Here is a 12559-nt window from a genome sequence, read left to right on the forward strand (position 1 = left end):
TTTGAGTGGGGACACAGAATCAAACCATATCAATGTTAGAATGGTTTACATTAATTTGGGTATAAAATCAATAATAGTTTTGTGGTGTTGATTGGTAATTCTGTTTTAAGATCTTTGAGGAATCGCCAAACTGTTTTCCACGATGGCTAAATGAATTTACAAATTCCTGAAAGTTGTATAAGTGTTACCTTTTCTCCACAACCTCACCAGCCATCTGTTATTATTTGGCATTTTAATAATAGCTATTCTGACTTGTGTGAGATGGTATCTTGTTTTCGTTTTGATTTGCATTTCTCTAGTGATTAGCGATGTTGAGAACTTTTTCATATGCTTGTTGGCCACATGTATAACTTTTGAAAAGTGTCTGTTCATGTACTTTGTCCACTTATTAATGGGGTTGTTTTTTGCTTTGATGAGAGTTTCTTTTGCTGTACAGAAGCTCTTTGGTTTAATTAGGTCCAGTTTGTCAATTTTTTGTTATTGTTACAATTGCTTTTGACATCTTCATCATGAAATTTTTGCCAGGGCTTATGTCCAGGATGGTATTTCCCAGGTTATCTTACAGGGTTTTATAGTTTTAGATTTTATATTCAATTCTTTAATCCATCCTGAGTTGATTTTTGTATATGGTGTAATCTTCTGCATATACATGCAAATAGCAAGGTATACCAGCACTATTTATTGAATAGGTAGTCCTTTCCCCATTGGTTGTTTTTGTTGTCTTTGTTGAAGATCAGATGGTTGTAAGTGTGCGGATTTATTTCTGAGCTTTCTATTCTGTTCCACTGGTCTATGTGTCTGTATTGGTACCCATACCATGCTGTTTTGGTTTCTATAGGCTTGTAGTATGGTTTGAAGTTGAGCAGTGTGATGCCTCCAGCTTTGATGATTTTGCTTAGGATTGCTTTGGCTATTCGGGCTCTTTCCCTATTTTAGTGCACCTGAAGGTAAAGGAATGTGCTTATTAAGGTCCACTGTTTTACTGGGGCCCATTGTATGAGGGTGTAGTTTGGCAGTTACCCAAGAGACTTTCCCTCCACCTCCCTCTGTGCCCGAGCTGTCTTATCTGTGTTTTACTGTCTGTTTCTTCTGGCTGCTTATAGTTAGATGAGAAGTGATTTCCTTGAAATGTATAAGGCCGGAAAGGGAGCTGAAACTTAAAGTGGCGGTGTTTTTCCAAGATGATGGTGCTCCTGCTCTGTCAGGTTTCATATGAATTTTAGAGTAGTTTTTTCTAATTCCATGAAAAATGTCATTGGTAGTTTGATAGGAATAGCATGAAATCTGTAAATTGCTTTGGGCATTATGGCCTTTTTAAGAATACTGATTCTTTATGTCCATGAGCATGAAATGTTTTTCTATCTGTGACTCCGATTTCTTTCAGCAGTGTTTTGTAATTCTTCTTGCAGAAATCTTTCAATTCCCTGGTTAGCTGTATTTCTACATATTTTATTTTTTAATTTTTGGCTATTGTAAATGGGATTGCATTCTTGATTTGGCTCTCAGCTTTGACAATTTCTGTGGATAAAAATGCTACTGATTCTGTATATTGATTTTGTGTCCTGAAACTTTACTGGAATTGTTTATCAGATCTAGAAGATTTGGGGCACATACTATGGGGTTTTCTAGGTATAAAATCATATTGTCTGCACAGAGATAGTTTGACTTCCTGTCTTCTTCTTTGGATGCACTTATTTGTTTCTCTTGCCTGATTGCTCTGATTAGGACTTCCAGTACTATGTTAAATAGAAGTGGTGGGAACTGGCATACTTGTCTTGTTTTGGTTCTCAAAGGAAATGCTTCCAGCTTTTTCCCATTCAGTATGATGTTAACTGTGGGTTTGTCATGGATGGCTTTTATTATTTTGAGGTGTGTAACTTTAATGCCTACATTATTGAGGGTTTTTAACATGAAGGAATGTTGAATTTTACCAAAAGCCTTTTCTTCGTCCATTGAGATGATCATGTTTCTTTGCTCTTGTTTTTCTAGTTCCTCTAGGTGTAATATTAGGTTGTTAATTTGAGATCTTTCTAACTTTTTGATGTGAGCATTTAGCACTAAAAACTTTCCTCTTAATACTCCTTTTGCTGTGTCCCAGAGATTCTGGTAAGTTGTATCTCTATTTTCATTAATTTCAAAGAAGTTTTTGATTTTGGCCTAAATTTTGTTATTTACTCAAGAGTTATTCAGGAGCTGATTGTTTAATTTCCATGTAATTCTATGGTTTTGAGTGATCTTCTTACCTTTGAATTCTATTTTTATTGCACTATGGTCCAAGAGATTGGTTGGTATGATTTTGTTTACTTTGAATATGCTGAGAATTATTTTATGGTCAATTGTGTGGTAGATTTAGAGTACATGCCATGTACAGATGAGAAGAATGTATATTTTGTTCTTTTTGGATAGAGAGTTTTGTATGTCTCTGTTAGGTCCATTTGGTCAATTGTTGAGTTCAGGTCCCAGATATCTTTGCTAGTTTTCTGCCTCAGTAATCTGTCTAAAGCTGTCAGTGGGGTGTTGAAGTCTCCCATTATTATTTTGTGGTTATCTAAGTATCTTCAAGGTCCATAAGACTGATTCATAAGTCTGTGTTCCTGTGTTGGGTGAACATATATTTAGGATAGTTAAGTCTTCTTGTTAAATTGAACCCTGTACCATTACATAAAGTTCTCATGAGGTGTGGTTGTTTAAAAGTGTGTAGCACCTCCACCTTTGCCCTCTTCTTCCTTCTCTGGCCTTGTAAGTGGTGCCTCTTTCTGCTTCTCCTTTCACCATGATTGTAAATTTCCTGAGGCCTCCCCAGCCATGCTTCCTATACAGCCTGTGGATCCATGAGCTGATTAAACCTCTTTTCTTTATAAATTACCCAGTTTCAGTTAGTTCTTTATAGCAGTGTAATAATGGACTAATACAGAAAATTAGTAACAAATTAGTGGGGCATAGCAATAAAGATACCCCAAGATGTGGAAGCGACTTTGGAGCTGGATAGTAGCCAGCTGGTGAAACAGCTTGGGGGGTGGGGGCCTCAGAAGAAGACAGCAAGATGACGGAAAGTTTGGACCTTCCCAGAGACTCGTTAAATTGTTGTGACCAAAATGCTGATAGTGATATGGGCAATGAAGTCCATGCTGAGACGGTCTCAAACGGAGATGAGGAACTAATTGGGAACCAGAGTGAAGATTACTCTTGCTATGCTTTAGAATATACTGGCAGCATTGTGACTCTGCTCCAGAGATCTATGGAACTTTGAACTTGAGAGAGATGATTTAGGATATCTGGTGGAAGAAAGTTCTAAGCAGCAAAACATTCGAAATGTGGCCTGACTGCTTTTTGTGGTGTTGTTGAGATGGAGTCTCTTTCTGTCAGCTACTCTGGACTGCAGTAGCCCGATCTCAGCTCACTGTAACTTCTGCCTCCTGGGTTTAAGCAATTCTCCTGCCTCAGCCTCCTGAGTAGCTGGGATTACAGGTACGTGCCACCACACCCGGCTAATTTTTGTATTTTTAGTAGAGATGGGGTTTCACCATGTTGGTCAGGCTGGTCTCGAATTCCTGACCTTATGATCCACCCACCTCAGCCTCCCAGAGTGCTGGGATTACAGGCATGAGCCACCATGCCCAGCCAGTCCTGGCTGCTTTTTACTCATAAACTTATATTCATGAGCAAAGAGATGATCTGAAACTGGAACTTATATTTAAAAGGGAAGAAGAGCATAAAAGTTTGGAAAATTTGCAGCCTGACCATGTGGTAGAAAAGTAAAACCTATTTTCTGGGGAGGAATTCAAGCTGGCTGTAGAAATCTGCATAAGTAATGTTAATTTGGCATAAGCCAAATGTTAATAACTAAGACAATGGGAAAAATGCTTTGAAGGCATTTTAGAGACCTTCACAGCAGCCCCTTCCATCACAGACCTGGAGGCCTAGGAGGAAAGAATGGTTTTGTGGGCCAGGCTGAGGGCCTTGCTGCCCTCCACAACCCTGGGACACTGCTGTCTTCCAGCTGCTCCAGCTCCAGCTGTGACTAAAATGGCCCCAGATACATCTTAGGCCACTGCTCCAGAGGGTACAAACCCAAAACTGCCAAGGCTCCTACATAGTGTTAAGACTGTAGGTGCACAGATGGTAAGAGTTGAGGCTTGGGAGCCTCTGTCTAGATTTCAGAGGATGTATGAAAAAGCCTGTATGTCCAGGCAGAAGTCTGCTGCAGGGGTGGAGACCTCATGGAGAACCTCTATTAGGACAATGTGGAGGGGAAATGTGGAGTTAGAATCCCCTCACAGAACCCCCACTGGGAAACTGCCTAGTGGAGCTATGAGAAGAGAACCACCATCATCCAGATGTCAGAATGGTAGATTCACCGAGAGCTTGTACCATGCACCTGGAAAAGTCACAGGCACTCAACACCAGCCCATGAAAACAGCCACAGGTCAGGCTGTATCCTGACCCACATGGGTGGAGCTGCTCAAGGTCTTGGGAGCCCACCCCTTGTATCAGTGTTGCCAGAGACATGGAGTCAAAAGAGATTATTTTGGAGCTGTGATATTTAATGACTGCCCTGCTAGGTTTTGGATGTGCATGGGGCCTGTAGCCTCTTTGTTTTGGCCAATTTCTCTATTTTGGAATGGGAGCATTTACCCAATGCCTGTACCTCCATTGTATCATGGAAGCAGCTAACTTGTTTTTGATTCCACAGGCTCATAGGCAGAAAGGACTTGGCCTTGTCTCTGGTGAGACTTTGTACTTGGATGTTTGAGTTAATGCTGGAATGAGTTAAGACTTTGGGGGTACTGTTAGAAAGGCAAATTGCATTTTGAAATGTGACAGGACATGGGATTTGGAAGGGGCCAGGGACAGAATAATGTGGTTTTGCTCTGTGTCCCCACCCAAATCTCATGTCAACTTATAAGCCCCAGTGCTGGAGGTGGGGACTGGTGGGAGGTTATTGGATCATGGGATTGGTTTTTAATGGTTTAGCACCATTCCCTTGGTGTAGTATCGTGATAGACTTCTCATGAGATGTGGTTGTTTAAAAGTGTGTAGCACCTCCCACTTTGCTATCTTGCTTCTGTTCTGGCCATGTAAGACATGCTTCTTTCTTCTTCGCCTTCCACCATGATTGTAAGTTTCCTGAGGGCTTCCCAGCTATGCTTCCAATATAGCCTGTGGAACTGTGAGCTGATTAAACCTCTTTATAAATTACTCAGTTTCAGATAGTTATAGCAGTGTGGGAATAAACTAATACAACTATTTTGTCTGAAATTAGATTAGCGACCTCTGCTGCTTTTTGTTTTCCGTTTGGTTGGTAGATTTTTCCTTGTCCCCTTACTTTAAAACTATAAGCATCCTTGCATGTGAGATGGGTCTCTTGAAGACAGTGTATAGTTGGATCTTCTTTATTCAACTCGCCACTCTGTGCCTTTTAATTAGGGCATTTAGTCCATTTACATTGACAGGTAATACTGATATATGCAGATTTGATCTGGTCATTTTTTTTTTAACTGGTTATTATACAGACTTGATAGTGTAATTGTTTTATAGTAGCAATGATTTATGTATTTAAGTGTGTATTTGTGGTGATTGGTAATGGTATTTCATTTCCACATCTAGCACTCCTTATGGACCTCTTATAAGGCAGGTCTGGTGGTAATAAATTTCCTTAGCACTTGCTTGTCTGAAAAAGATTTTATTTATCCTTTGCTTATGAAGCTTTGTTTGGCTACATATGAAATTTTTGGTTAGAATGTCTTTTCTTTAAGAATGCTGCATATGGGCCACCAATGTCTTCTGGCTTGTAGAGTTTTTGCTGAAAGGTCTGCTGTAAGCCTTATGGTGTTCCCTTTGTAGATGACCTGCCTTTCTCTCTAGCTGCCTTTAATATTTTTTCTTTAATGCTGATGTTGGATAATCTGATAACTATGTGTCTTGGGGATAGTCATCTTGTATCTTTCAGGGGTGCTTTGCATTTTCTGAATTTGAATGTTGACCTCTCTAGTGAAGTTGGAGACATTTTCATGGACAGTATCTTCAAATATGTTTTGTAAATTGCTTGCTCTCTCTCCCTCACTTTCAGGGATATCAATGAGTTATAGATTTGATCTCTTTACATAATCTCATTTCTCTGAGGTTTTGTTCATTGTTTGTTTTCTTTTTTCTTTATTTTTATCTGACTGAGTTGATTCAAAAAACCTGTCTTTGAGCTCTCACATTCTTTCCTCACTTTGTTCTATTCTGCTGATAATATTCATGATTGTATTATGAAATTCTTGTAAGTTTTTCAGGTCTATCAGTTCTGTTTGGTTCTTTCTAAAAGTAATTGTTTTGTTTTTCAGCTCCTGTATAATTTTATTGTATTTCTTTGGATTGGGTTTCAACTTTCTCTTGAATTTTGATGATACTAGTCCTTATCAGATTCTGAATTATATGTCTGTCATTTCAGCCTTGTTAAGAATCATTGTTGGGGAACTCGTATAGTTATTTGGAGGTAAAAAGACACTGGCTTTTTAGTTACCAGAGATCTCATGCTGGTTCTTTCTCATCTGTATGGGCTGATGATCCTTTCATCTTTGAAGTTGCTTTACTTTGAATGTTTTTTTTTTTTTCCTTTTTTTGCTTTTATATTCTTTGATGACTTTGAAGGTGTGATTGTAGTATAAGGTGGGTTCAGTTGACTAGCTTAATTTCTGGAGAATTTTAAGGGGCTGAGGCTCAGTTCAGCACTCTTGCATGCTCTAATCTTAGAGGGCTGGTACTGGGCCCCTGACTTTGTTCTCTTGCCCACTATGGTTAGGAACCTGCTGCGCTGGAGGGGATGAGGTGTTCCTGGTCTGCTGGCCACAACACTCCATGGAGGAGGAGGTTGGGGTGGTGGCAGTGGTATCTTTGCTCCTTGTTCATTGGCCACCAAGGTAGCATGGCATTGTTCATGTGCATTGGCCAGGACAGGTCACTTGTGTGAATGGGATGTTTTCATCTGCGCATGCACTTGTGCTGTTGGTAGTGGTGCCCTCATGTGTCAACATGGTCCTGGCACTAGTGGGAGTGGGGTGCTGGCATTCGTGTGCACCTACACACTCACATTGGTGGGAAGTGGGAGGGCAGTATGCACACACACATGCATGCTGATGGGGTAGGGAATGTGAGTTTTGCCTCGTCGTACATGCCAGCAAAATGCTGGTAGGAGGGTGTGGGCAGGTGTGCAGCAGCTCAGAGACAGGGGAGGAGGCTGTGGTGTGCAGAGGCTCTGGGTCAGTGGATGCACATTGACAGGGGCCAGTATGCTGGAGCTCTTCAAAGGTTGGGTGTGGCCTGACAGTGAACAAGCTATTATCATGGTCCTAAGGAAGCATTGCGTTTTTCCATCTAAGGCTGTGTTGCAAGAAGCTGTGGCCAGGATGGGGCTCTAGGGAAGGCTGGCAGACACGGGGAAGCTAGATCAAACTGACTCCATCCAATAGACAAGACTGCACTGCTCTGTCCAGGTCTGACGGTCACAAAAAGATAAAGCCACCTAGAGGAGCATGGCAAGCCTTGGGAGATAGGCTCCCTGGTCATGCTCTCCTGCAACTGTTCCCATTCCAAATGCTCTGGGCTCCATAGAGGCTGGAGTCCTCCCCGTGCCACCACTCCATGCAGTTTACATGTCCATGGGAGTTGAGGTCTTCCTCAGCCAGAATTCCAGAGGTCCATGTTGAGAGCATGCCATTCCTTGTATGTTCAACTCACTTCTTCCACAGATGCCACTGGGGGCCAGGAATGAGTCCCTTTGCTAAGCAGCCTCTTACAGGGTTCCCAGCTTCCTCCTGCTTCAGTCATGAGTAGATTATGCCATTTCCCCACTTTGTTTCTATTATTAGTTTTATTTAGAGACAATAAAACTGATAATCTAAATCTCTGTTTTAAGACAAAATGAATGCATTGAATATAGAAACTACCTTACTAAGATTTAGTATATGAAAATGGATTTTTTTTTTTTTGCTATTTTTGAAAGTAATTATAGTGAGGCATACGGGGTTTTTGTCATAATTTGTTGGTGTGAAATCTCAATGTGAATATAAAATCTAAGCAAAAAGAATAAAACAAGGAGACATTCAAAAGCTGCTCTGCTGGAATATATAGCCTTAGAAGTTGGCCTAGCCCTGGTGCAAAGGAATCTAATTCACATAAAAAATAACACTGAAATGAAATACACATCCTACAAAGCAATCAACCTGATTTTTAAATTTTCATATAGGTAAGGGCTGTTAGCTTGGGGAATAATCTTAGACCTAAACTAAATTTTCCCTTTAGTTTATGAAAAAGGGATTCAGGTCAAAAAACATCGTAGACAATATACCTTGTCCACCCAAAGTCATGTATCTATTTAGGGTCTCAGATAGAACTAGAGAGGTGAATTCTTTATTCCATATCTTTACTACAATGCAATACCTCTTATGAAAATTAACTTCTGCCTAAATCTATCATCTATCTTTATTCCTACATACATGAAGGAATTCCTCATGAAAGACCTCCCAACATTATTCACTTTGTTAGTTATCTATTGTGCAGAACATATTATCCCAAAATTTAGTTAAACAACAAATATTTACCCCCTCAAAGTTTCTGTGGGTTAGGCATACAGGCATGACTTCACAGAACTGTCTGGCTCAGAGTATAACAGAAGGCTGCATTCAAGGTATCATCCAGGGCTGTAGTCATCTCAAGGCTCAACTGGAAGAGGATCTGCTTTCAATCTTATTCATGTGGTTTCTGGCAGGATTTGTTTTTTCTCAGGCTAGGGAGCAGAGGCTGCCCCCTGTTTCTTGCCATGTTCCAGTTCCTTGCCTTGCCACAGGATAGCTGATAACATGGCAGCTTAGAGGGTGAACAAGAAGGGCCAGAGAGAGAGAGAAGCAAGAGAGAAGTCAGTGTCATTTATAACCTAACCTTACTGTATTCTATTCATTGGAAGCAGCTCATAGATCCAGCTCAGACACCAGAACATAATTCTAGAAGTTAGGGATGACTGGAGGCCATTTTAGGTGCTATGTACCACATTGACTAAATACTTCCTTTTGTAGGACTTCATGGTGGCAATATTACATGAGTGGAAAGACAGATTGAAGGGGAGGCAATAAGCAGTGGTCTTTCTATTGGTTTCATTTAATTGTAGACTGTGCTGGAATGTGACATCTTGAGATACGGGGGAGCTTGCTGAAACAGTCCAGGTTCTGTTGCAGTCACCACTAGAAACAGGATGTCTTTCATGCTTTAGCCCAGTGAATCATGTTGCCCTGGGGCGTAAATCCCAGGGTGGGTTACTTTCTGGGGCTCCTTTGCTGTGGTACAAGGGAGTACAATCAATTCAATCTTTATCCACCTAGGAAAACTTTCCTGAGCCTTAGGGGTATGATTTGTGATGAATTCTAGGCTTTTGTCTCTTAAGAGTTGCCAATGTGTAACTAATACATTCACTTCATATAACATGAGTATGAATGTGTTCTGTCTCACCAGATTCAGATGAGTTGGTAACTAATGCACAGTTAGCCTGCTTTACAGTCAAATTCTTTGCTTGTCCTTCTAACCCTTGTCTGCCACCCACTCCCCTAACCCACACATACACATAGGCACACACTCATAACTATATCTTCAGGACCTCTCAGAGTGAGTGACACCAATATGAATATAATAAATAATTTATGAATCAATGATTAGATTGTCCTCAGAGAACACTAACCTTGCATACAGGTCCCTGTTGCAGATAGAAATGTGTGTGTGGAATCAAAAGACAAAAGAAATAAAGGCAGTTCCATAGCCTGTTAGAATTCTTTAGCGGCTTGTTTCTTTACATTCGAGATACCCTATGCAGCGTATATTCACATGCTAAACAACATTGTAAACATAAAAGTTATGTTTAATGAGCAGACACTTGGGAGCAAGGCTGTAGTGTTATTTAATCACTTGTTTAACCACCAATCAATCAGTGCAGTGATTTTGGAGACATTATGTGTTTTGAGAGTCAGTTAATGCTTTAAGTAGTCTATCGTTAAATATAAAAAATGTTCTCTGTTGTGAAAGAACTTTATCTAATTAGTGAATTGAGACTAATATTTGAAAAGGCAATTAACTTTATGTTTATACTTTAAGTGCAAATAAATGAAAGGGACAAAGAGGTTAAAAGGGGAAGAGAATTTTCAATTGAACTAATCAGGAAGGCTTAACAGAGGGTTCTCTTAGCTCATCTATAGCTTAAGGATGGTTAGGACTTAGATGTCTTAAGGAATTCAAGGGAGAAAAAGCACTTTTGAAGAAAATACTGTGGACAGCTAAGGAACTAACAGAGAAGCTCAATAAATTTTAGAAAAAAAGGGAAAAAAACAATACTTGAAGGAGAGGCAGTAGTATCAAGGTTTTTATTCTTACTGGTTTCATTTTGAAAGGCAGGAACAGAAATATAATGGTCATTTTTTAAAAGACCTTGAACTCTGGCCCATTTCTAATATGCAGTTGGTAATAAGCCCAACTCTAGGTAAATTTTGGAAGAAGGGCCCATATTCCTAGTATGTTTCTGAATTCTTAATGCATTAAATTATTTCCCGTATCACCTCAATTAAACTCTTTTGCTTCAAGCTTGCTTTTACTGCATTTTCCTTCCTCTCATTTCTCAGGTTTTGACCAATCTCAGTTATTTGAGAAAGCAGACAAAACAAGGTATGAATGACTAATATCCCTGCAATCACTTTAAATTTAAAAACACTCCAGGAAGGGTGTTAATGCCATTTTTTCTTCAGGAAAATGAAAGCTTAATTATTATTTTGAAGGTTCAGGAGGAAGGCCCATCTGCATGCATTCACCTCTTTCAGATATTTAGTTTCTTCAAAGGAGCCCCACGGCTGTTCTGCCCAGTCCACTCATCACATTAGCTTCATTCAGCCGAAACCAATTATACTTTCTTCACTGAATGTTTTATTGGCCCCTATCCTGACCCAGAGCCAGGCCTAGAATAGTGTTTTTGTGTTTTTTTTTTTTTTTTTTTAAAGAGTTGGGATACAGTGTGTTAGATGATGTATTAGTTTGCCAGTGCTACCATAACAAAATACCATAGACTGGGTAGCTTCAACCACAGAAATTTACTTTTTTACTGTTCTAGAGGCTGGAAGTGCAAGATTAAGATGCCAGTAGGATTGGTTTCTCCTGAGACCTCTTTCCTTGGCTTGTAGATGGCTGCCTTCTTACTACATCCTGACAGAGCCTTTCTCATGCACACATATCCCTCAGGTCTCTTCCTCTTCTTATGAGGACACTGCTCATGTTGGATTACCACGCTTATGATCTCATTTAACCTTAATTAGCTCTTTACAGGTCGTTTCTGCAAGTAAAGTTACATTGAGAGTTAGAGCTTCAACATATGAATTTTGGCAGACACAATTCAGTCCTTAACCGATGGGAAACTTTCACTGGATAACTTCGAAAGAAATAGTCTTAAGGTTATGCTGTGTAGTAGCCTAGAGAAGTACACAAACAAGACCCAAAGTATTTCAGTTTAATAAATATTTATTCAGCACTTATTTGGGACAAAGTTCTAGGCTAGACTTTAAACATGAAAGGCAGTTAAGATACTATCATACCCCTTGCTTCCTCAATCTGACAGATGAAACAGAAATACAAATACATAATTACAAGATGTAATGGTTAACTTTATGTATCAACTTGGTTGGGCCACGATGATGCCCAGATTTTTGGTCAAACTTGATTCTGGATGTTTCTGTGAGGGTTTTTTAGTGGATGAGATTAACATTTTATTTATTTATTTATTTATTTATTTATTTATTTATTTATTGAGATGAAATCTCGCTCTTTTCCCCCAGGCTGGAGTGCAATGATGCGATCTTGGCTCACTGTGACCTCCGCCTCCCGGGTTCAAGCAATTTTCTTGCCTCAGCCTCCTGAGTAGCTGAGATTACAGGTACCTGCCACCACACGTGGCTAATTTTTGCAGTTTTAGTAGAGACGAGGTTTTGCCTTGTTGGCCAGGCTGGTCTCGAACTCCTGACCTCAGGTGAGCCGCCTGCCTCGGTCTCCCAAAGTGTTGGGATTATAGGCGTAAGTCACCGTGTCCAGCCGAGATTAACATTTTAAATTGATGGACTTTGATTAAAGCAGATTGCCCTTCATTTAGATAGTTGAGGTCTTCCTAGAGTAAGACTGACCCCCAGAGGAATTCCTCCAGCACAGGGCCTTCAAACTTGGATTGCAACACCAGCTTCTCCCTGGGTCTTCACAGTGTTGGCCCACTCTGCAGTGTTTGAACTTACTCGTGTGAGCCCAGTCCTTAAAATAAATCTTTCCTCTATACACATCCTATTGGCTCTGTTTCTCTAACGATCCCTGACTAATACACAAGTAGACTTTAATAACAGGGTGTACCTTGCTCCTTCAGTCACCTGCCTTTCCTTCTGTGGGCTTTACCTGTTCAGAATATGTCTCCTTTGGGAAGTAGGAGCAGATGCAAGGAGCTAGAATGTCAGTTTAATTGAACTCTGTTCAAAGAATCAATAAGAACCAGCTCATGTGGCCTGGTTTT

The sequence above is a fragment of the Theropithecus gelada genome, chromosome 11 (assembly GCF_003255815.1).
Source record: "Theropithecus gelada isolate Dixy chromosome 11, Tgel_1.0, whole genome shotgun sequence".
NCBI classification, from domain to species: Eukaryota; Metazoa; Chordata; class Mammalia; order Primates; family Cercopithecidae; genus Theropithecus; species Theropithecus gelada.